Genomic DNA, 26,323 nt, shown 5'->3' with positions numbered 1-26,323 from the left:
GAATTTTATATAGTAGTTCAAATCATTACTGATTAAACAGACGACAGATTTCTGCCTAATGTTCCGCAGTTCCCCTGCTGTTTCTTTCACAGTGGTGGGATCTGCTGATGTTGTCGCATGTAGTGCGGGGTCACTACGAGTCTGACCCACACTAAACCTCACTTTACAGTATTACAGATGAGATGTGTAAGCTACTGTAAGCTCTCCTGGGGTTATGGACAACAGCTGAGCAGAAGGTCCCATCGGAGAGGTGTTTACCGTACGAAGGCCACAGGGAGCATCCTGCTCCTATTTCGGGCGCATACATCAACCTTGGAGATGTTCTTCTCACACACATAAATACGCACACGGGAGTTTGGTATTCCACAGAGGACCGGTGGAAGATAATGTAACAAAGATGCAACAATAATTGGTGCATACAGTGCAAAAACAATGTGAGGAAGAGTGTGCATAAATGTCAGATAGTGATCATGAATCAAATTCATGAATATGAATATCTTGTCTAAATCACTGGAGATGGCATGAATTTATTACAAATTTAAATGAAAGGGATAGTTCACCCAAAAAATGAAAAATCTGTCATCATTTACTCGCTCTGATGTTGAAGGGATGTTTTGAGGGATGTTTGTAAACAAACCATTCATGATCCCCATTCAATTCCATAATATTCTTTTATTCTACTATGAATTTTCATTTTTGTGTGAACTATCCCTTTAAGGACTTGACAGTAACATTCGGCAATACACTCTCAGACAAAAGGTACAAAACTGTAACTAGGTACCATTTTACCATTTTAAAAAGTACAACTTTCTACGTAAAGAGTGCATATTAGTACCTTAGATGTACGTATTGATACCACAAAGATACATTGCTGTACCTACATAATACACATTAGGGCCTTTTTAACTCTTTCGCCGCCAGCATTTTTCATGATTTTCACAAAAGTTGAATGCCTTCCAGAAAATGCGCTTAAATATATAAACATACAATATATGAAATAAAAGAACAGACCCTCTGCTTTTAAACAAAAAAATCTGTTTCATCCTACCTTCATGTGTTCTGTTTTTATCACCGTACATTTTTGTAGCTCCAGATTTCCCTCTCTTCCTGAAACGCACGGAATTTGGACAAAACTCATCATTTTGAAAAGCGTTGTACATGATTGGCCAGCTAATCTGTACGTTGTGATTGGCCTGAATACCTCTGACATCAGACGGAAATGTGACGCTCCTTACCATGTTTGAAAAGATTCGGTTGCTAACAGGAGTTAACTTACAGCCTGTGAGTCCAAAGCCAGAGGAATTATGATAATGTCGGTCTTTTCTACGTCAACAGGCCCAGAAAGTAAACTGTTGCCTACAATCTGTGTGTTTGTTGTTGTCCAAGAAAAGAGATTTACGTTGGAGATGATAACTCGTGTCATTTACGTTGGGGTTTGTACCTTTTGCTTATCATTAACATGTACTAATACACAATTACACACCAAAGGAAATGTAAAAACATCAATCGGACCATAGTTGCTCTTTAAACAAAACATTAAAGGTACGATGTAGTGCTGTTGGTTTAATTAAACAGAATATACTGTATATAGATTAATGTATAAAATGTCATAAAACTGGGGCCCCCGGCACCATGCTGCACCCTGCATTTTGAGAACCACTGCAGACTTACGGTTATTTCCTGTGGTCAACAACATGTCATCAATCTGTAATGAGTCTGGAGTATTCCTTCAAAGGTCACTTCCTGCAGCTCAACCTGGTGTAGAGAGTGCACCTCCCTGGAGTGTCAGTCTTATCCTCATAACTCCCTCCTGTGAAGCCACAAGTCAGTATTATTATCTAATCAAAACCCCCTTGTGTGTTTATTATTAATTCATTAACAACGCCTGGTTATACACCGTGGAACACAAACCCTTTCCCCAAACACATAAACATACACACCAAAGGCTGAGCAGCTGGGGTTTTAACCTGACATACAAACACCTGTGCCCATCACACACATGTATACTAAACGCACATCTACCAGGGTTTTATTACATTAAAATCTAAAAGAATTTTAAGAACTTGTAAGTTGTAAATACACATTTCACTTTTGACTCACGTGACGTTTATCGACCCGCACCGTTTATTTTCTCCCTATAGTAAGGTTACCAAATACAAACTGGAGCTCTCTTGATAAATAGACAATCAACATAAGTCATCTTGCAAACAGACAACCGCATAGCACTTGCCCCTCCCACAAGAAGCAGAGTTTGCCTCTGACTCAAATGCTTGCTTTTTCCATGCGTCTACTACGCTCTACACGTGCGAATGCATTCAAACTGTTCAAGCGGCAAACTAGGCGCGGTAGACTCAATTTTGACGCCTGAAACACAGATGGTGTAGACGCTGCATTAAAGGCAGGGTGCATGATCTCTGAAAGCCAATGTTGACGTTTGAAATCACCTAAACAAACACGCCCCTACCCCAATAGAATCTGGACCTTCTTTTGATAGACCCGTCCCACACATATGCAACCCAGGCAACGATGTCGGTTATTAGACACGCCCCTTACTGCTGATTGGCTACAAGTGTGTTTTGGTACTCCCTTTTTCTAAAATTGTGCACCCCGCCTTTAAATGTATATCATGACATACTTATGTACTGATGTACATATTGTTTAAAACAATAGGAGGTATACAGTTCTGTGCAGAATGGAGCTGAAGGCATAAATATCATCTCAGGAAAACAATCCTTGTTAAAACAACAAGAATCCAATGGATCAATTGCTGTTTGTGTGTCTGTCTGTACATTTTGGGAGAGAGAGATTAGTTCAGTTCGACTCTGTTTGACGTCGGCCTTGAAAATGGATTAACATGAACATCTCTGTAGTTCAGTGCAGCTGTGTTCCCAGCCATCTCTTTCTCTCTACACTGCTGCCAACAGTCGCAGTGTGACACTGGGCATCAGACTCATTTGCCGGATTATCTGTAGTGGACAGAATCACAAACACACACACACACACACACACACACACTCCATAGTCACTCGCTGTCTCTCTCTCTCCCTCAGATTCATGCACACACATGCACTCCTGTTGATTAGATAAGTGTGTTAGTTTTTTAATGCATAGTGATGTGCAGAAAGAAGGTGGGGGATGTGAAGGAGGTTTCTAGGGCAACAATGTTTAGCATTTATCGCCTTTATCAGGAAATTGAGAATCTGTGAACGTTTGTGTTTGTGCACGTATTTGTGTTCTGAATTTTAAACCAGCACAAGAGACACAGGGACGGTAAGAGATGCATTTTAACATTTAGAGAGAGAGAGAGAGAGAGAGAGAGATGGAAACAAAGAGTGTGTACGGATAAAAGGAGAAATGATATGTGGAGCTTAGGGACATCGCGCTGTAAACATGGTGATCACAACTGCATTTGATCCTCTCTGACGGACATAGACCAGCAGGAATGAGCGGATCAATTCCAAAGTCCTGTCTGTGATTTTTTTGTGGAATAAAAAGTAGCATGCATCATAAGTTTAGCAGTGGTAAAACGAATGCCCCATCCCCCCAAAACAATATATAATTATTCTTGCCATCATTTATTTACTCTTATGTCATTTGAAATTTGTATGACTTTCTTCAGTGAAACACAAAAGCAGGAATGTTGGTCTGACAGCCTAGGGTCCCGATCAGACAGGCCGTGCTTAGGGCAGTGAGAGGCGGCTTTTTAAATGTTTTCTATCGACAGAGAGCGATTGTGCGCGGCTCTTATGCCCCGAACTCCTCGCATTTTAGCCGCCCACTGTGCCTTACGTTTTTGAAGGAGTGCTTGAAGTTGAGAAAAGTTAACACTGAGCAGGAAAGCGTCCTAAGTCATTCACGTTTTTCCATTGTCCAATCAAATGAAAGGAGAGGAGGATCTTCTGTTGTAGTGACAGAAGTGTACAGTTGCTTGAAATGACCAGAGATTGCAATTAATGCCCTCTCTCCTCTGAACTTAAAAAAGTATTACCTATCCCTACAAACCACAAAATTTACAAGAAACAGTTGTAGGAGGAACCATTCAACCTTCTTCAGACAGTGTGGATGAACGCTTTAACAGACATCTAATGAATGCACGCCACCCTTCTCTCTCCTCCTCCCTCTCTAAAACTCTGTGTCATTTTCTACACTGGCTTTAAAGTGTGGACAAGATAAGATAGCAACACAATTATACATTTATATTTGCATTCTCTCTTTAATAAGGACTTCTAGCTGCTAACCTATTTCACAGTGACAACTTCAGAAGTTCAATCAATTTGAGCAAGCTTGAAAGTTGCAATGAGAGGGGATCAGATACTCGAGACATCATTTCAAAGGCAGTACTATGTGACATTGTTCTGCATTTAGGGTACGTCCTGAAATGAGGCGAGGCAACAGAAGAGTTTTTGCATGGTCCAATGAAGACATGTAGCAATGACATATGAGTAAAGGAGACGCAGCTGACCGGCCCATCTGTGATTCCAGAAAATATTTCAAAAGACACTCACGTGCCTCGATTCTTTAAAAGATGTTCATGTGTTCTGCGTGTTTAAAGAGATGCTTGTGTGTCTTGCATCTTTAAAAGGTCCATGTGCACAATAAAACGTCTTTACACACTGGGTGGTATTGATGAAAGACAGCTTCAACTAGCAACGTCTAACATTTACCAATAATGGACTTGAAAATAGATTGAATATAGTGAAGTTTAAAATAATGCTTGACAAAAGCTATTTGTATTCTCGGTTCCCAAGAGTTTACATTGGCGAAAAATCAAGGCCACCATAAGACGTACAGGATATCTAAAATGATCGTTTCCTCAAATGGAGGACCACCAAAACACAGGAAGTGGAGACTGTCAGTATCCTTTCCCATCACAAACTTCAATTGTAAAGTAGTCAATTTTAATGAGAAATGATGCATCTCTTGAGGTCAAGGTAAAAAATAAATTCAGCTATTTTTACAGCAGATGTAAGAAATGGCGTCACGTGGCGAAAGGAAAGCCCACTTTGGTGAAGTCTTTTAGGAAGGAGTGGGATTGTACTGTATGAAATAAACTTGCATAATTCATGATGTTATCGATCCAGGGCAATTCACTTTGAAGAGTGCGGCTCACCAAATGCAACTTCCCAGTTCATTGCAGATCTGAATTGGTCTCAAAATAACCTATTGATTTTTGATGGGGGATAACGGTTACGGCCAACTGAACCCCTTTCAACGGCGTCTCTGGACTTCCAGCCGAAAGCTAGAAATGCAGAGGACATCCAAAAACACTCTGAACAGAGAGACAGACACCCTGGGGTAATCTGGCAAACGTATAATGCGCTCATATTGCATTGAACATTAATCTGTTAGTTCTTTCAAACTCTCTGCTGGATGTTATTGAGAATGGGCTGCATGGGCACCTTGACTCGAACTGAAGGGTGAGACGACTACTGCATCTCAAAGTCATCAGATAACAAAGGGTGGGGGTTCGACCTCTGATTCTGTGAACTTTTAATCACTATGCCCATGAGCTGTTTTTTCCAGCCTGATCTCACTGTTAATACTTGGTATTAATATGTAACATTCAAAAACACACAACAAACTTTTTGTATGTTTGAATAGATGCTGAAGCGTACAATATAGACGTGTTTGCAACATTTAATCGTAGCATATTAAGTTTTTACAGCTACAAAACGTAAAACATTTACTCATCTTTCATACTATAAAGAATGCTGTATAATTTCCTTTTAACCATTTTGTTGATAATGTTACCACCCTAATCCCACCCCAAACCAAACCTAAACCCTTTATATACAAACATTTTAAAAATATGTAATGTATTTTTTATATTCTGCAATGTAATGGACAAAAATGTGTAGGTTATAAAATGAAGTTGTATTTCAACTAGTCAAGATAAACAATAGTAAGTTGAAATGACTTGTAAATCTGAGTTGATTAGACTAAAACATTTAAGGCAGCAAATAATTTAGTTTGGTGCATGAACATTTTATTAGGTAAAAGAGTAAACTGATGTTAAAACTGTTACATAATATGTAATATGTAAATAAATAACGTTAGTCTTGTCAAGGCGTCGATATTATAAGTTTCAGTGTGTATGAAGACGTAAGTAAATGTAAGTGGGTACAACCACACTTTACGTAAAAATACACACATGTTCTCATGAGATCAGGTTTGTTTTTCATAACTCTGTGTCATTTAGTTCATGCAAATAAAAAAAATCTCATTAAGCTCATGTTGCTATAAATCTAGCTAACAAAAAATGCATATTTTGAAAAAAAAATTCACGGATTCACCATATAGTCAAATATTTATCTGTATCATCTTTACCATATATAGTCAAATATATTGGGCTCTATCTTACACCCGGCGCAATGCAGCGCAATGCGCGACGCAAGTGTCTTTCGCTAGTTTCCACCCTAATTTTCACGTTTAGCGCCGCGTTGTTTAAATAGCAAATGCATTTGCGCCCCCTTTTGCGCCCATGGGCTGGTCTGAAAATGAGGTGTGTTCAGGCGCATTGTTGGCGCGTTGCTATTTTGAGGCAACTAAAATAGACTACGCCATTGACCAACAAAAACCTGGTCTAAAGTCTAAAGTCAATGACGCAATGTGTTTTATGTTATTTAAAAAGCGCATTAGTAAAATGCGCCTATACACGGGAGGACAACGCGGGTTTGCTTATCACAAGGTACATAATGCGCAGCAGCACGAAAATGCTTTTAAATATGAAAGATTAAAGGATTGAATGTAAAAGATTATTATTGAGTCTCTTGGACATAAATGAGGACTAATTATGAGACGTTAGAAGGCGCAAAGAGCTGCTTCACCTGCAGCCTGGTAAGTAAATAAATGCTTTGCTTTAAACAAATGCATCTGTTTTTAAATGTTTTTTTTAATGCTACCTCACAGATTTATTGTATATGATTACTCTGTACCTGTGGATATGGTGGGATGAGAAACATTTTTAAGTAATGCTTAAAAAAACTCTTTGCTAAAAAAACCGCTGTCCAAAGTGCTGAAACGTGAGGAGAGCCGTTTGTAAATTCTTTATCTCCTGTTTGTTACAAATAAAGTATTTTTAGAAACCTTATCTTACATACTTGTAAATTATTTTTTGATGATATTGGATAGCCATACATTTAAAGCAATTACAAGCCTGCTTTTTACTTCCATGACTAAAAGAAAACGGGTTTTAAAGGTTTTAATAAAAAAATAACAATTTCAATACAAGTGAAAAACAACACAATTATTTAACATTAATCTTAAACTGGGGATCTTCTTCCTCCACTTAGTCTTTCAGTTTACAAAGTACGTCATCTAAATAGGGATTAGACATAACGCCAGCGCAACTGGCTTTTAAAGGGGATGAGAGCTGTGACTCTCATTGGTTTACTGCACGTTACGCCCAAAATACTCCCATTACAATAGGACCTATCCTTTTCGACCATGCGCTCGGCGCAAAAAACATTTTTCACGTCGTTAAATTAGCAAAAGTGGATTCGGACACACCCATTTAGACGTTGCGCTGTGCGCTTTAGACAATGCGCTTAGATCGTTAAAATAGGGCCCATTATCTGTATTATTTTTACCATATATAGTCAAATATACTATCTGTATCATCTTTATCAAATATGGTCAAATATATTATCTGAATTGTCTTTACCATATAGTCAAATACATAATTTTTACCATATATAGTCAAATATATTATCTTTACCATATATAGTCAAATATATTATCTTTATCATATATAGTCAAATACATAATTTTTACCATATATAGTCAAATATATTATCTTTACCATATATAGTCAAATATATTATCTCTACCATATATAGTCAAATATATTATCTTTACCATATATAGTCAAATATATTATCTCTACCATATATAGTCAAATATATTATCTTCACCATATATAGTCAAATATATTATCTTTACCATATATAGTCAAATATATTATCTTTACTATATATAGTCAAATATGTTATCTTTACCATAGTCAAATATATTATCTTCACCATATATAGTCAAATATATTATTTTTACCATATAGTCAAATATATTATCTTTACCATATATATAGTCAAATATATTATCTTTATCATATATAGTCAAATATATTATCTTCACCATATATAGTCAAATATATTATCTTTACCATATATAGTCAAATATATTATCTTTACCATATATAGTCAAATATATTATCTTTACCATATATATTCAAATATATTATCTTTATCATATATAGTCAAATATGTTATCTTCACCATATATAGTCAAATATGTTATCTTTACTATATATAGTCAAATATGTTATCTTTACCATATATAGTCAAATATATTATCTTTATCATATATATTCAAATATGTTATCTTTATCATATATAGTCAAATATATTATCTTTACCATATATAGTCAAATATATTATCTTCACCATATATAGTCAAATATATTATCTTTACCATATATAGTTAAATATATTATCTTCACCATATATAGTCAAATATGTTATCTTTATCATATATAGTCAAATATATTATCTTCACCATATATAGTCAAATATATTATCTTTACTATATATAGTCAAATATATTATCTTCACCATATATAGTCAAATATATTATCTTCACCATATATAGTCAAATACATTATCTTTACTATATATAGTCAAATATATTATCTTTACCGTATATAGTCAAATATATTATCTTTACCATATATAGTCAAATATATTATCTTTATCATATATAGTCAAATATATTATCTTCACCATATATAGTCAAATATATTATCTTTACCATATATAGTCAAATATATTATCTTCACCATATATAGTCAAATATATTATCTTCACCATATATAGTCAAATACATTATCTTTACTATATATAGTCAAATATATTATCTTTACCGTATATAGTCAAATATATTATCTTTACCATATATAGTCAAATATATTATCTTTATCATATATAGTCAAATATATTATCTTCACCATATATAGTCAAATATATTATCTTCACCATATATAGTCAAATATATTATCTTTACTATATATAGTCAAATATGTTATCTTTACCATATATAGTCAAATATATTATCTTTATCATATATAGTCAAATATATTATCTTTACTATATATAGTAAAATATGTTATCTTTACCATATATAGTCAAATATATTATCTTTACTATATATAGTCAAATATGTTATCTTCACCATATATAGTCAAATATATTATCTTTACCATATATAGTCAAATATATTATCTTTAGCATATATAGTCAAATATATTATCTTCAGCATATATAGTCAAATATATTATCTTTACTATATATAGTCAAATATGTTATCTTTACCATATATAGTCAAATATATTATCTTTAGCATATATAGTCAAATATATTATCTTTACTATATATAGTAAAATATGTATCTTTACCATATATAGTCAAATATATTATCTTTACTATATATAGTCAAATATGTTATCTTTACCATATATAGTCAAATATATTATCTTTATCATATATAGTCAAATATATTATCTTTACCATATATTGTCAAATATGTTATCTTTATCATATATAGTCAAATATATTATCTTTACCATATATATTCAAATATATTATCTTCACCATATATAGTCAAATATATTATCTTCACCATATATAGTCAAATATATTATCTTTACTATATATAGTCAAATATATTATCTTTACTATATATAGTCAAATATGTTATCTTTACCATATATAGTCAAATATATTATCTTTATCATATATAGTCAAATATATTATCTTTACCATATATAGTCAAATATATTATCTTTATCATATATAGTCAAATATATTATCTTCACCATATATAGTCAAATATATTATCTTCACCATATATAGTCAAATATATTATCTTCACCATATATAGTCAAATATATTATCTTTATCATATATAGTCAAATATATTATCTTTACCATATATAGTCAAATATATTATCTTTATCATATATAGTCAAATATATTATCTTCACCATATATAGTCAAATATATTATCTTTATCATATATAGTCAAATATATTATCTTTACCATATATAGTCAAATATGTTATCTTTATCATATATAGTCAAATATATTATCTTTAACATATATAGTCAAATATAATAATAATAATATAGTCAAATATATTATCTTTACCATATATAGTCAAATATATTATCTTTACCATATATAGTCAAATATTATCTTCACCATATATAGTCAAATATATTATCTTTACTATATATAGTCAAATATGTTATCTTTACCATATATAGTCAAATATATTATCTTTATCATATATAGTCAAATATATTATCTTTACCATATATTGTCAAATATGTTATCTTTATCATATATAGTCAAATATATTATCTTTACCATATATATTCAAATATATTATCTTCACCATATATAGTCAAATATATTATCTTCACCATATATAGTCAAATATATTATCTTTACTATATATAGTCAAATATATTATCTTTACTATATATAGTCAAATATGTTATCTTTACCATATATAGTCAAATATATTATCTTTATCATATATAGTCAAATATATTATCTTTACCATATATAGTCAAATATATTATCTTTATCATATATAGTCAAATATATTATCTTCACCATATATAGTCAAATATATTATCTTCACCATATATAGTCAAATATATTATCTTCACCATATATAGTCAAATATATTATCTTTATCATATATAGTCAAATATATTATCTTTACCATATATAGTCAAATATATTATCTTTATCATATATAGTCAAATATATTATCTTCACCATATATAGTCAAATATATTATCTTTATCATATATAGTCAAATATATTATCTTTACCATATATAGTCAAATATGTTATCTTTATCATATATAGTCAAATATATTATCTTTAACATATATAGTCAAATATATTATAATAATAATAATATAGTCAAATATATTATCTTTACCATATATAGTCAAATATATTATCTTTACCATATATAGTCAAATATTATCTTCACCATATATAGTCAAATACATTATCTTTACCATATATAGTCAAATATATGATCTGTATCGTCGTTAGACATCTTGTATGACATAGGGATTCATTATCAGGATTTTTATGAAAGTGGAGTAATCCTTTAATGTAAAGTACAAAAGAACATTCTAAGCCAATAGTAAGCAAGCCAACAGGGTGACAGCGGTCAAGGGGTGAAAAAACACATTTGGGAAGACCAAAAAACTTAGTCAGTAGGGCCAGTTCTCATCTGACAATTCTGACAGCTGCAATCCAGCTTTAAGACACCTTTCATCTTAAGACATTAAACACAACTTCTCTATATGCTAATACAACAGCATCAATTCGATTAAGATATAAAACACAGCTTTTCTGTTGTGCCGGACTAAGCTCTACTTAGCATGTACTTAGCGTGTCTGTCGTCTGCACCAGAGCCACTTTAACATAAAGTGCTTTTAGGAAATGCAAAGCACAACAGAAACTCTTTCACAGTAATCTCTACCGGCTCTGAAAATGCTTTCACACTTTTCTGACCTTTTCAACACGACTGGGAGAGACTCTCATCAGATGTGCCGAGGCCAGTAATTCACGGCAAGATGGCACGTGGCGCCAGCATAAAAATGCATTTCAGATATGTCAGACACAAAAAGCATCCTTTTTTCATTAGCGTCTCCGTGCTGATTTCCTGCAGAACCCGCACTTCCATTGTCACTTCCTCTCGGTTCTCTCAAGACACCACTTGAAACGCTGCACTGTCCTCATCTGCCACACCGAATCCATTGTCTCACGCTGAAAACAATAAAGCGTTGAATTAGAGAAGTTCTCTCTGCTAAGCCTTCGCCTTACGCTGATGGAGAAGAGAGGAGGTCGGAGGTATTGATTACTATTTAGCCGTGTAGGATGTGATTACCATTCCCGCTGGTGATCCCATTTAATCCCTGATGGATTATTTGAACACTGCCTCTCTTCGGTACGGCTTCAGCAGTAGTGTAGCTCGAGGTATGAAACAGACTGTGGGTACCAGCGTGTGCACGTACGTATCCAACCCAAGGCCCGTTTTTGGAGGAGACTAATCAGAAAAGTGATGTTTAATGAACGCCGTCAAGGTATTTACCTGACCTTTCTGATATTGATTTGGAAAAATAAAGAAAAATCATGGTGGAAGTAAACAAGGCATATCTGATCACATTTCACAGAAAAATATTTTTGAAGTACAACTTTTTAGACGATATAACCGTGAATCAATAGACTAGTTCAGGAAGTGATTTGGTTCATTACGTTGAGATTTATTCGAGCGGTAGACGGTAAAGCTGTCTAAGTGTTTCATGAGATGCAGAATGATGTGTATAGCCAGACATGTTTGGAGATGGTCCTTATCCATCTACTTATTCAATAATGAATAGATAGAGAGACTGTACTGTGTGACTTAACTCAGACATTCAAGAACACGCAGTGACTTCAGACTCCCACGCACATACACAGGTGTCTTCACACATGGCCAGAAATTAAAATTGACACTTATGTCAACAATAATGGAAACTTCACTGAACACAGGGCTGTCTTATACACAGGTTGAAATCCTTTAAATGTAGTGCTACAGTAGATGGAGTTAATCCAAGTTGCCAGGTTCAGGTTCCACAGATAAAAAATGTGTCACGTATGTAACGGTGATGGATGGGATAACATTACATTTGTCCATAACAGCATGTATTCAACAAATGATGAATTGTCTGTCAATAAATGAACGATTGTCGGTAAAGAAACCATACAGGGTTCCAATATTAAATCCCCTACTGTAAATAATGTGTCCACACAGAAGAACGAAAGAGCAAATGTCTCTGACTTTCATTAACATCCACCCGTTCTATTTATTTCCGAGTGCCCGGGCTTTCTTGTAACCTGCCGCTGTTGACACGCTTCCCCTTGTATGAAATATTGCTGCTCCTCGGGGCAGGTTAGCCTCACCAGCCTGTCTGCATAATTTAAAGAACTGCTTTGAAAAGAAAGAAGAAGTGGTCAGTGCCAATGCATCCACAGCAGGAAAAACCTAATTAAATTAAGCATGTGTTTGCATTTCCTCCGCCTAATAATATTGGATTAGATTAAATGCAACATGTTATATCTTCTTAACAATCATTACAAGAAATGTCAATTGGTACTTGATAGAGTAATGGTTTCCTGTTGATCTGAGCTTAGTGTTAAGTGTGTCTGAGCAATTAAAAAATTAAGTACATCATTCTTTTTATAGCACCACAGTGAGTCGATTCAAGATATACAATTGCATATACATTATGTAAATATCGCCTAGGGATGGTATTAAAAAAATATATGCTTTCTGACGTTACAGTACAAACCACTAACATTAAACTTGTACAGTAAAACGTAACACATCCAGGAAACATGAATAGTAAACATGGCTTTTCTGAAAGGTATCTACATTTTGCATTGCATTTATTTATGCTAAAGAATAAATGCATTTCAATGCATTTAAGGTACATATATATTTGATCAGTATTTCAGAAGGAATTGAACCTACAGTACCGGCCGAAAAAAAATCCTGTCCACACATGCTGGGTTTAAGAGAAATCCCTGTCCTCATGAAAAAAACACGCTATCAAGCGCTACCAAGAGCATGCCAAACCAGCAGGTGGCGATATAACCCAAATTGTAAAGCCACCTTGGCCAATCAGAAGCCTAACAAAAGTAACGTCCCAAAGCAAAAACCCCGGTTTTACTGTCTACACAACAACACTTCAACCGGCGTTTCTTCAAAGTAATGCACTTTGCATCATGCCGCATTACCACCTTGGGTGTGCATTATTTCTGAATAATTCAACACCCCGCTGTCAATTATTTCGCTTATACAGTCCCTCCTGAATAACTCAGTTTTTTTTGTGATTGTTCCGGGCAAAAATCCTTGATCTTGCGGCATGTTTTCTTAAAAAATGTGATGGAATATGCAGGATATTTATGCAATTTTATGCGATGAAAATGCAGGAACTTACCTAAATTGCAGGAACTTACAAAACTGTTTGCAGCTTTTCATTGATGTTCACGTCGCGTAATTACGTCACTTCCTAACATTCCCATGACAACAGGGGACATGGCTGCGCATGTGTGAAGTAAATGCAACATTTTTCAACTTTCTGCTAAGATATATATGACTTTTTGCTACGAAAATACGGGGATTATAAAATCATGCAAGCCTCGCATACTTTGCAAGCAGAAATCTGCAATTTATGCGGTGAAAGTGCGGCGTATTTAAAAAATGCGGCCCCCGCATAAAAATGCGGACTTTGGCTGATTATGCATTGAATCATGCGATCGCATAATCACATTTTCTGGAGGGACTGCTTATACTACAGTTACCACAAACATTGTTCTGGTGGTTATTTTAAGACATTTGACATGTTAGTTGTGCATTTAACAGAAAAATAATCAACACCCATTGAACATTTCTCAACCAATCAGAAAAAAGCATTCAACAGGCCAATGGTATCATTATTTAGGATGTATGTTTCTGCTGCCAAAATTTGATATATTAATAATCACACCTAAATTTTTTTGCTGTGCAGATAATAATACAACTGAAAAATATCCCATAGACTTGAATTTAAAAAGTGACCTGAAACACAGCAAAGAAAAACTTAAGTTGGGTTTTTCAAAGATATTTTATATTAACAAGATGTGTCTCCGGTATTGATATGAATGGGGGATCGCAATGTTCAGAATGGCCTATCTAGTCCCGCCTTACAGTAAAAAGAGCCAATCGTCAACCATTAAAGAATGCCATCCTTTGCAGAAGGGACTGCAGAAGTGTTGCTTCAACAAGACCTGGAAATATGGCGGCACAGTTACGCGACTTCCTTAAAAAGACTTGACATGGACCAATTCACAGCTACTCTTAGTTACCATAGCAACCCCCTGACAACCACCCATAACTAGAAGTTCTTGATAATCAGAACCGACTACTAATTGTGTCTGAGCAATCAAAACAATGAAGCACAAATCATTTTATTTATAGTCCCAAAGTAATTAGATTGACTACATTTGCATGCATAATGTAGTGTAAAAGCATAAATGTATTTCTGTAGCCTGGGGATGTTATGGTGGAAAGCAGCATTCCCTTTGACACATGTTTCTGAATGTACACAGCCCCCCCATCCTCATATTTCATCAATCCTTAACTCCTGTTCCACAGTTGTTCCTGCTATGTTGTTCTTTTAGCTGCAGGGGTTTGGTGACTTTGAGTAACTGCAGAGACAGTACTGTGGCGTACTGTTCAAACAGGTCACTAGTGCATCCATTCTACCCGAGGCCATATAGAGAACAATAGGAAGAGGAGAAATATAGACAATGAATGTAAAGCAAAAGGGAAAAATAAACACACACTGTTGTCTTGGAGTCGTTCCGCCTAGGGCCTGAAATGCCAAGGCAATGTGCTGCTCAAGTATTTTTTGTGAACATTTTGTGTTTGCGTGTGTGTGTGTGTGTGTGTGTGTGCTTGTGCGTGTGTGTGTGTGCTTGTGCGTGTGCGTGTGCGTGTGCGTGTGCGTGTGCGCTTGTGCGTGTGCGTGTGCGTGTGCGTGTGCGTGTGCGTGTGCGCTTGTGCGTGTGCGTGTGCGTGTGCGTGTGCGTGTGCGTGTGTGTGTGTGTGAGGAAAAAGAAGTCCTGAATAACAATACAGTAGGGAATTATCAGCTAACATGGTCCTGTGTGCCATAGTGTATGAACATATTGATTTAAAGTGCTGGAGACTTTATTCAACTATTTCCCCAGATAAACAGTGGCCCTAAAATTTACCTGGACACTTCACATTGTCTAAATGTCACTGCATTAAAAACTAAACAAGTGGCTTAAAAAAGCACACACGTCAAGCTAAATATTTCAGAAAAAAATCGAAACATTTTGTAAAGAATTCACTGTTCAATATTATTACAGAGGGGGGGCTTTTTGTAAACATAGTAAACACATCCATACTGTAGGTAATGAACTGTATCTTACACTGCTAGGCCGCATGTGTGAACATAAAATCCAGTTGACATCATATTTGGATGAATGCTACTTTAAAATTTGTTCTGAGAAAAAGGTCTGTATTTTTTTAATGATGCAATTAAATAAATGCATGTAAGTAAACATTTAGTTGCTGTTCTGTAGTGACCTTAAAATAAATGTGTTGTTTGCTATTTTATTAGCATAAGCAGTTTTAGCTATTCATTTTTGTGATAATCCTATCTTAAATGTTGTTCTTTAATGACACTGACCTATTGACACCAATTTTAAAAAAGGGGGTTTAACGGTATTTCATGCATTCTGACTTATTAACACAGTAATAGAGTTGTTTCCTCGTGCTAAACATAGGCAAAGTGTCAAAAAAGCAGTTGGGCGTGTTACAGAGCCCAACAGAGCACTTCGCTAGGATTCGTACAAGTTTCGGAAAGTTTTTCGGAATATGGGTCCAGCTGACGTTTCAGGGGTAGGCCATACGTGTCGTTTATTTTTATCAAGACTCAACAATGGCACGAAAGAAGAAGTGTGTTTTTGTATGTAAGGAGAAGAGAGCCTGCATTATGGAAACAATGGATAATTTGTTTATCCGGGGTTTTGCGTGTGTGTTTGTTTAACACTGGGTTTCATTAAAAAGTTCCAACTGGGTCATGAGTTGCATGTGGTAGTTAAGACTTTTGTGTAATGTTGGAAATCGGTGCGCAAGTGCATATAGCCTAATGTAAAGAAATGAACATGTAGTGATTCATAAGTTATCCAGTGTGTTGCTAGGCTCGTGACTCGCTCCTTCCGCAGCTCGTAACTCCTCCTTTATTGACTCGCTCCTCCCATCATTATTTCGTACCTTATCAAAAAGAATCACTAGAGCTGATCTGTCATTAATAAATCTGATAAAACTAAAGACTTTTCGGAGATATGAAGGATGTAGTACTACTCTATAGGTACTCCAGATTAACATCAGATATGCAGCAACAGCGTGTGTTATAAGAGATTTAAACATACTAGCTGTGTCCCAATTTGAATACTGCAACCTTCTAAGGGGCTAATCACACCAAAAGCGTTTATGGCAGTTGCAGGCGCCTTTTTTGAATGATATTCTGTGGGCAGGGAGCGTTTGCGTGCTGTTTATGCGGGCCGAGCGGCTTGCCGTTTTTCCCGCCAGCCACAGCACATGCTTTCGAAGGAGCGCTGAGAGCGGAGAAGCGTTTTTCAAACGTTTAAAGCGCTTTTGGTGTGATTAGCCCCTAAGAACGCAACTTCAGAAAGCAAGCTCTCGGTCTTTGAAGGTCTAGCCTTTGGAGGATCCTTAATTTGCGTCACCTGCTGTGCGTGTCCACCATGCCTGTCAGGGGGACACAGCGGAGACGTTTCTGACTAAACAAAATAAATTGGAACCACAAAAATATACATTTTATTTGAGAAAATATAACACGTTGATGTAGATTAAACTAACCAACAGTATATTAAATTAATCAACCGTAGGAATATATGCAACATACACAGAATATTATTCATACAACATATAATACTAAAAGAGTGACAAGAAACTTTTATCTGCTAAATACACACTTTCTCTTAACAAAAGGTTTAAATGTTTATTTTAAAATATCTATCCGTTATATTCAGCCCTTACAGGCGTGCAATGAATCATAGCCTAGGCTGTTTGGGATCCATTTGTTCTATCCTTAGCAGCAAGGATAAATAAGGACGCATTTTAAGGTTTTACACAGCTACTGTATGTAACCCTGTCTGTGAAATCTATGCTTAAGTTTAAATTTTTATGATATTTTAATCTTTGACATCAACTTACTCAATCAATAATAAAGATATCAAGGTTATATTTTTAATGTTCTTTACATTATTCAGGATGATTTTATGTGGAAAACAGTAAAATCACAAAAATGACTTTAGCTGGGTTTTCACAGATTGGATCACATATTGTACACATGCAAACTACAAATTGGGCCCACCATGTTTAAAGCAGTGTTTTAAATCTATTCTTATGTCCATGCCTTTATCTTATTTTCACTGGATTACTCTCTCCTCACTTTCTCCTTAAGGTGACCCAAAACGTTCCTAATCATGATCCGCTTTCCACCGCCATTCTGGCTGCCATGGAGTTGAATGGGGTTCACTGATCCCTCAACATGTACAGCTGTTATCTTTGACTGGTGTCCAAAACCCAAATTGGAAGCGAGTTTAGAACCAGAAAAGTGTAAATCTCTCTCTGTTTAAAGGCTTGTGCTTTGGTTCTCTGGTCACCCAATCTGCTAAGGACTCTAGAGGTGTGGTGGCTGTTTAACTGTAGATCAGCTGAACCGGAAACCAGATGAGGATTGGTGTCCAATTTATGTCTGTCCCTTACGAAAATGAAGCATGGTTTTGTAAGGAATAATTGATGACGGGCCATTGAATTATCAGAAAATAATGCACACCCAAGGTGCAATGCTGTTACACCGCGGGTGTGCATTATTTTCAAATAATTCAAAGAACCGGAGTCAATTATTCCTCTTATACCACGGTTACCAAAAACATTGCTCTGGTGCCTATTTTTAAGACATTTGACAAGTTAGGTGTGCGGTTATCGGAAATTAATGCATACTCACTGAACATTTCTCAGCCAATCAGAATACAGCATTCAACAGACCTGGGGTATAAATTGTGGTAAACCGCGTTTTTTTGGTGTATTGATTACTATCAGCAAAACCATGGTTTTACTACACTAACCATGGTTTTTGAAAAACCTTTTTTTGGTGGTTACTATGGTTTTACTACAGTAACCATATATTTTTGGTTTTAACTTTATTAAAACCATGGTTCATTTTCGTAAGGGGTGCTTCTGTTAAAACCTGATATAAAGCACAGCACCCTGTAATGTGAACTTTAACGTGTTTGCCTGCCGTGCCAAGAAATAAAGAAAGAGACAACTAAATTTAAAACAATGATGAAATGGACACAGTGTGATCTTGTTCCATACTGAGAAGTGAAAGCCGAAACTGATCTCTCATCGCTCTTTTCCTCAGGAGGTCATGAGGAGCGTGCTGTGAGATAAAGTGATGGAGGGAGACAGTGTCTTCTTCACAGGCCTTCGTATGCTTTCAAAGTTTTCAAAACTTTAAAATAACATTCAACTTCTAAACTTTAAGTGAATTTTGTGAAAATGTAGTACAGTAAATGGAAAATCTCATTCAATCATAATAGAAACCAAGTAACCGTTCAGGACATGTTGGTCGAGCGGGTACACTCTTAAAAGGATAGTTCACCCAAAAATGAAAATAATATCATTAATGACTCACATGTAGTTCCAAACTCATAAGACCTCCGTTCATCTTCGAAACACAGTTTAAGATGTTTTAGATTTAGTCCCAGAGCTTGTCGACCCTTCATTGAAATCTATATGCGGTATACTGTCAATGTCCAGAAAGGTTATAAAAACATCATCAAAGTAGTCCATCAGTGGGTCAGTTAGAATGTGTTGAAGCATCAAAAATACATTTTGGTCCAAAAAAAAAATTACGCCTTTATTCAGCATTGTCTTCTCTTCCGCGTCTGTTGTGAAGTGCATGCGCGAGACTAAAGTCACCTAACTGCACTGACGTGGCTGACGTGTTATCTGGTGCGCACCAGCTTTTTTTTGTGTGTGTGTTTTTTTTGTGCGCCCAAGCTTCGTTTGCAGTATGAGGGAGACGCACGCTGTATGTTTGGAGACATGTCTCATCACTGCAGTCACGTGACTTTAGTCTCACGCATGCACTTCACAACAGACATGAAAGAGAAGAAAATGTTGAATAAAGTCGTATTTTTTGTTATTTTTGGACCAAAATGTATTTTCGATGCTTCAACACATTTTAACTGACCCACTGATGTCACATGAACTACTTTGATGATGTTTTTATTACCTTTCTGGACATGGACAGTATACCACTACTAGATTTTCAATGAAGGGTCAACAAGCTCTCGGACTAAATATAAAACATCTTAAACTGTGTTTCCGAAGATGAACGGAGGTCTTAAGAGTTTGTAACGACATGAGGGTGAGTCATTAATGACATTATTTTTTATTTTTGGGGTGAACTATCCCTTTATGAATAAAGGTGCTACGAGAAGAACCTTTTTTGGCTAAATGGTTCCATAAAAATGTAGCATTCAAGTTTAATTTTGATTTCATGGTGACTTTAAGCACCTTTATTTTTAAGAGTCTGCTATCTGTAATGCAGCAGTGTTTGAATGCAGTGTTTTTCTTACCTCAAAACTATTTGTTTGTCGAACTGCTTTGTCACCTGCTGGAGGTTCTGCCCTAAGATGTCGACTGGAATCTACTGGAATACATTCGGAAAGTTCTTAACAGGCTGAATCCCAGCTGTTCCTCCTCATCTAATATCGGCAGGGGTGATGGCTTCTCCAGATCAGCTCGTAGTGAGTGAATACACACTTAAAGGTTGTTAGCATAACCTTTCCTCCTCTGAAAGAAAACGACAGACGAGTGAAATTGAGTCAATTATTCATAGAATGAATAAATCATCAAGTATATTGCGTTGGCACCACCCTGGTCACGCGCCTGCATGAGAGACAGAAGCTGAGAGGTGAAAAAATATCCAACCCTGCCCTCCTGACCAGCAGTCGTCATTTCTATTATTAATTTTCTTTATTATTGCGTCTCACTTTGACATTTCATCCGGCCTCAGTAAATCCACACATGTAACGACATGCCATAGATGCATGTGTACTTTTAAATCATGACAATAGTGTTTTATTACTAATCATACCTATTGTAAAATACATCTAAAAATAAACCACATAAGTAATGACCTCTTTAATCTTAGCTTACGTAACGGGCATAATTATTATTCACATGGTTAAACACTGCAGTGTAGGCTGCAGGTGCATTTTAATATGTATGGGAGGTCACAGACAATGTGTGTAATACAATGTCAAGCGTTTGTAATTCATATCCACAGAACATCACCGCACTGCCTCATGGTCACATTATATTAAAATTCATTCAAAAGACAAGAAAGAACACAGTAAGAGGCATGTTATCCACTTCCACCGCAGGGCACATTATAGTTTAACACCCGTAGGAGGTAATACTATGTAATCTGTTAAATATTTAGCAATATAAGAGTAGATGACATGAGCTATTCAACATCCTATTGTGATGGGCGTAGTTTAAATCGCAGCTTTCTAAAGATCTGTGATTGCCTCAGATCAACCATTATGTTAAGTGATAGTTGATGTTGCATTGAAACAGCAACACTAAAACCACAGGTTTGATTCCCAGGAAACACACAAACTGATTACGTTTTATCCTTAATGCAGCGTAAATCGCTTTGGATAGAAGCTTCTGCTAAATGCATCAATAAAAATGTAAACTTGTGCTTTATGTGCAGTGCCTTCAAACTAAAGCATTCAGTGCGCTAAATGTCATGGGTTAATAAATCCACATATATTTGTAATAAAAAAATAATTTGTTCCGGGATTCACATAAACAGATGTCTCTGTTTACACCACTATGTATCACAAACACAGAAAAGTTGCTCTCAGTGTTGCACATCTGTGCCGACATAATGAAAACCTGTGTAGTGACACTGTTAGCCATAAAACGCAATTTCACCTCAAGACTTTTTCTTTTTTTATCATTTACACCACCTGATCCACACATTTTTTTTTTCTTTTTACACAAAGTCCTGCTTCAACCGCTCAGCTGTTAACAGTTTGTCTAATGCTTGGCCTTTTATTAGCACTTCAGAGAAACTTAACTGGTAAAGTGGTCATGGTGGTTTTAGTTTGGCACTATGAGCCTCTCTATGGATGAAAGGTGAGGACTTAACCGTTGAAAGGCCCTTTCGGCTTTCTCTCGGGTCGCAGAGCTCATTATGAGCGCTATTAGCGACCGGGGGCAACGCTATGCTAATGTGGCGTGTCATTTAGAGGTTCGACGCAATGAGTAGACCTCTCTTGACAGCCGGAGAGAGAACTTAAATGATTTCTGAGCAAGAGCGCCGCAACAGGAGGTCAACAGGAGAGTGAACTGCAGGAAAGCTTTTAATCACTCAATCAAAACCTTAACAATCAGAGGCAGACATGGGGACAGATCATTACCGCATGTCTAAACTTTGGTAAATGGCCCTGTGCTTGTAATGACGGTAATGAGGGGGTTTCATAGGGTCGGGTCAACTTAATTCACATCTGACTAATAACGTTCACTCAGGAGAGTTTTTCTAAACAAAATGTGCAGGACGACTTGAAAACTGTTGATTTGTCTGTAATTTTAGGCAATCATTGTAAAATGGTCAGATTTTAGAAATTTAAACGGTCAGGCAGGTAAGACAGGAGCCTCATCAGAAATCCCCATGTGTGAAAAAGAGCACTTAAAGGTTTCTCAAAAGCAGAGGTGTATAATACTTAAGTATTTTAGTTACATTTTCCAACCATCTGTGCTTTATCAGAGTGTTTGTCTTGGGAAAAAAATGTACACTACATTCTAAAGCATATAATCATACTGTGTATTCATTATATATTGCATATTAAAATTGATTTAATGCCTAATTGCTTTAAAATTGTGTACTTTTACTTTAAAATACTAGATGTTTAATGTACTTGAATATTAAATATAAACCAAAAACTTGAAATTATGAAATGTAGTGGAGGAAAAATTATGATGATATGTTTTGGAATGTATGTTTTCCAACGAAAAACACTAATAAAATACGAATAATTGAAAATTTACTTTTATGTAGAAAGTAAAAATACTTGAGTACTATACAACTCTGCTCAAAAATAAATATCTGCACCGTAAAAAAATGATTTTCAAGAAGAAAATCTGGTTTTCAGGAAAAATATCAAATTTAAGTGATTTTGTGCATAAAACAAGCAAAAAATCTGCCAATGGGGTTAGCTAATTTTTCTTGAATTTAGTATTTTAGAAAAATTTTCAATATTTTTTTGCTTACCCGATTAGCAGATTTTTTTGCTTGTTTTATGCACTTATATTTGATATTTTTGGTCTAAAAACTAGACTTATTTTCTTGGGTCTTTTTGCTCACCAAGAAAAAGCATCTTAATTTAAGAATTTGTAGATATTTTTACTGAAAACAAGACAAAAATACTAAGATTTTTTTCCTTGAAAATCATTTTTGCAGTGTAGTGCAAAAAATTATTTTCAAGAAAAAATGTGTGCATAAAACAAAAAAAAATACCTGCCAATGGGGTAAGCAAAAAAATCTTGAAATTTTTTCTTAAACATTAAATTCAAGAAAGATTCAAGAAAAATTTGCTTACCCCATTGGCAGATTTTTTTGCTAGTTTATGCACAAAATCACGTAATTTTGATATTTTCTGTCTAAAAACTAGACTTATTTTATTGGGTCGTTTTGCTCATCAAGAAAAAGCATCTTAATTTAAGAATTTTTTGATATTTTCACTGAAAACAAGACAAAAATACTAAGATTTTTGTTCTTGAAAATCAGTTTTTGCAGTGTACAAAAAAAAAACTTTCTTGCTTAGTATTTTTGTCTTGTTTTTAGTACAAATATCTAAAAAATCTAAAAAAAAAAAAAAAAAAAAATTTCTTGATATATATTATACATTTTTAGGCCTTTATTTATTTATGTATTTATAGGACTTATTTTCTCAGGTCATTTTATTCATCAAGAAAAAAATTCTTGATTTAAGAATACAGCAAATCTTCCGGCAAAGAGCAATTTATCAAAAATAGCACATAATGGGTGCATAATAAAATGTAAAAGGTTCATGAAGTTCAGACTTTAGAAGCTTTTATATGGAGGGAAGCTGAGAAAATGAGAGTGGAAACAAGAGGAAGCCATCACGCCCTGCAGCAGGTCGGACTTTCTGTATCATTCTGATTCAGCACCGCATGAAGCAAAACCATCTAAACATCACCAACCTCTCCACTCAATGCTTATTCAGCTGTCAATCCAGACTTTAGACAAACAAATCCTGCTTTTTGTCATTAATTCACTTTCCGTTTCTCCACTTTATTTTCCGATAAACATCGACCCGAATGAATTATTAATGCGATTGATATTTAATGATTCATGCCTCAACACTTCACCGGGGAAAAACACCACAAAAATTAAAATGCGAAAAAAAAGACATATTTCAAATTCAACGATTATGTGTTGAATTACAGCTAGTCAATGTTGTGCGGCTATCAGACCCATAATTGTGCAATTCGTGCTCATAAATAATTAACAGCAGCTTAATCCTGAACCGTTTTACCATTTCCCAACGACGCTCAAAGTTGTTTTCTCTCTTAAATCGCCAAAGTTAATGAATATGAAATATTAAACAGTGATTCCTCTTGTTTTGAAGAATTCATAAAAGGTCATTCTCTGTGGTACAGCATTTGTTAAGAATTAATCACTCAGTGCTGAACATGTGCAAAATATACAGGAAGTAAAAAATGTATAAACGTACAAACACAAACATTTCTTTCATATAAATCAAGGTCATGCATCAAGCTCTCAAAATTATAACATCAAAACTGCAGCAAATACAAAATAATTTACCTTATATTTATGCATTTAGCATTGCATTGAAGCTATATCTATAAATACATTTATATACACAATGCTTGACTAGTTCAGAACGCAATACTAGTGCTGTTTGTGTGGTCATTATGGGGAAATACATTAAACGTATTAGAAATATTGTAACATATCACAATAGTTAACCTCATAATACTGATATTCAATCAGAATTTTTAGGGGAATTTCCCACATAAAATTTTGTGAGAAAAGCATCAGGTCAACACAGACATGCATTTTTTCCATTCCAACACTTAACATAATACTATAGTCTCAGCCCGATATATAATATAGCATCACTGCAGATTCTTACATTTAGCTTTCACGCGTGTGTTATTGTTGGCGCCATCGCTCTACTTAGAGTGCTGACCCGACAGAAAGCTGATGACTTCATCATATCAAACTCAACCAATCACTTTCACCTCTTCGCCCTACGTCGTCTGAAAATTACCCACAGTCCCCCGAGTGCAGATCACTGAAATTGTTTTTACTCTCTGTCTATCGGGCCTCTCTTGTGCGGGTGGAGGTGTTGGGCATCACTCGGGCTGACTGAACGTTCAGCACAACGCCTGTTGAAAGGGAATGCAGGAAAATGTCCAGGGAATGAGTGTTGTAGACCAAGCAGAATTATAACGGTCGGTCCTCACTACAGTTAGTGAAGCAAATGCCATCCCCTACGGTATCTCATTTATCACCATGGTAACCTAATGGAAGATGCCAGGATGGAGTACTGGTGAGGTGGACAAAGAAAAGGAGGCATGCAGCTGCATCAGGTGTCACTGTAAGGCAATAACACTGGTGTAACAATGTCTAAACATTTTCTCCTAAAGAGGTGGAGATTTATTTTGTCTATGAGACTTTTAGAGGTTTCAGAACTGGACATTAGTAAAAAACTGTAAAAAAAAGTTAGTGGGAGCAATTTGGACATTAGCAGACAGTCAGACCTTGGTATTTCACCCATTACTAAAATCCTTGTAAACCAGACAGACTGACGAATGGATGGATAGATGGACAGATGGACAAGAAGACAGATCTCAGTGTTTTAACCATTATTAAAAGTCTTCATAGGAAAGACATAGAGATGGACAGATGGATGAACGGAAGGACAGACAGACAGATCTCAGTGTTTCAACCATTACTGAAGTGCTTGTAAACCAGATAGAGAAACAGATAGATGGATGGATGAGCAGACAGACAGACAGACAAGCAGACAGACAGATCTCAGTGTTTCAACCATTTCTGAAGTCTCTGTAAGACAGACAGACATATGGACAGACAGACAGACAGACATGTAGAATAGATAGACAGACAGACAGACAGATCTCAGTGTTTCAACCATTACTGAAGTTCTTGTAAACCAGATAGACATATGGACAGACAGACAGACAGACAGAGAATAGAGAGACAGACAGACAAACCTCAGTGTTTTAACCATTACTGAAGTCCTTGTAAATCAGATAGACAGTCAGACAAAAGGACAGACAGATGGACGGACAGACAGAAGGACGGATGGACGGAAGGACAAACAGACAGGTCTCAGTGTTTTACCCATTCCTTGTGATAGATAGACAGACAGACAAAGAACAGAGAGAGAGACAGATAGATGGACGGATGGATGGATGAACAGACGGACAAAGAACAGATAGACAGACAGACAAACCTCAGTGTTTTAACCATTGCTGAAGTCTCTGTAAGACAGACAG

The sequence above is a fragment of the Paramisgurnus dabryanus genome, chromosome 14 (genome assembly GCF_030506205.2).
Source record: "Paramisgurnus dabryanus chromosome 14, PD_genome_1.1, whole genome shotgun sequence".
In the NCBI taxonomy this organism is placed as follows: domain Eukaryota; kingdom Metazoa; phylum Chordata; class Actinopteri; order Cypriniformes; family Cobitidae; genus Paramisgurnus; species Paramisgurnus dabryanus.
This window is presented reverse-complemented; position numbering follows the sequence as displayed.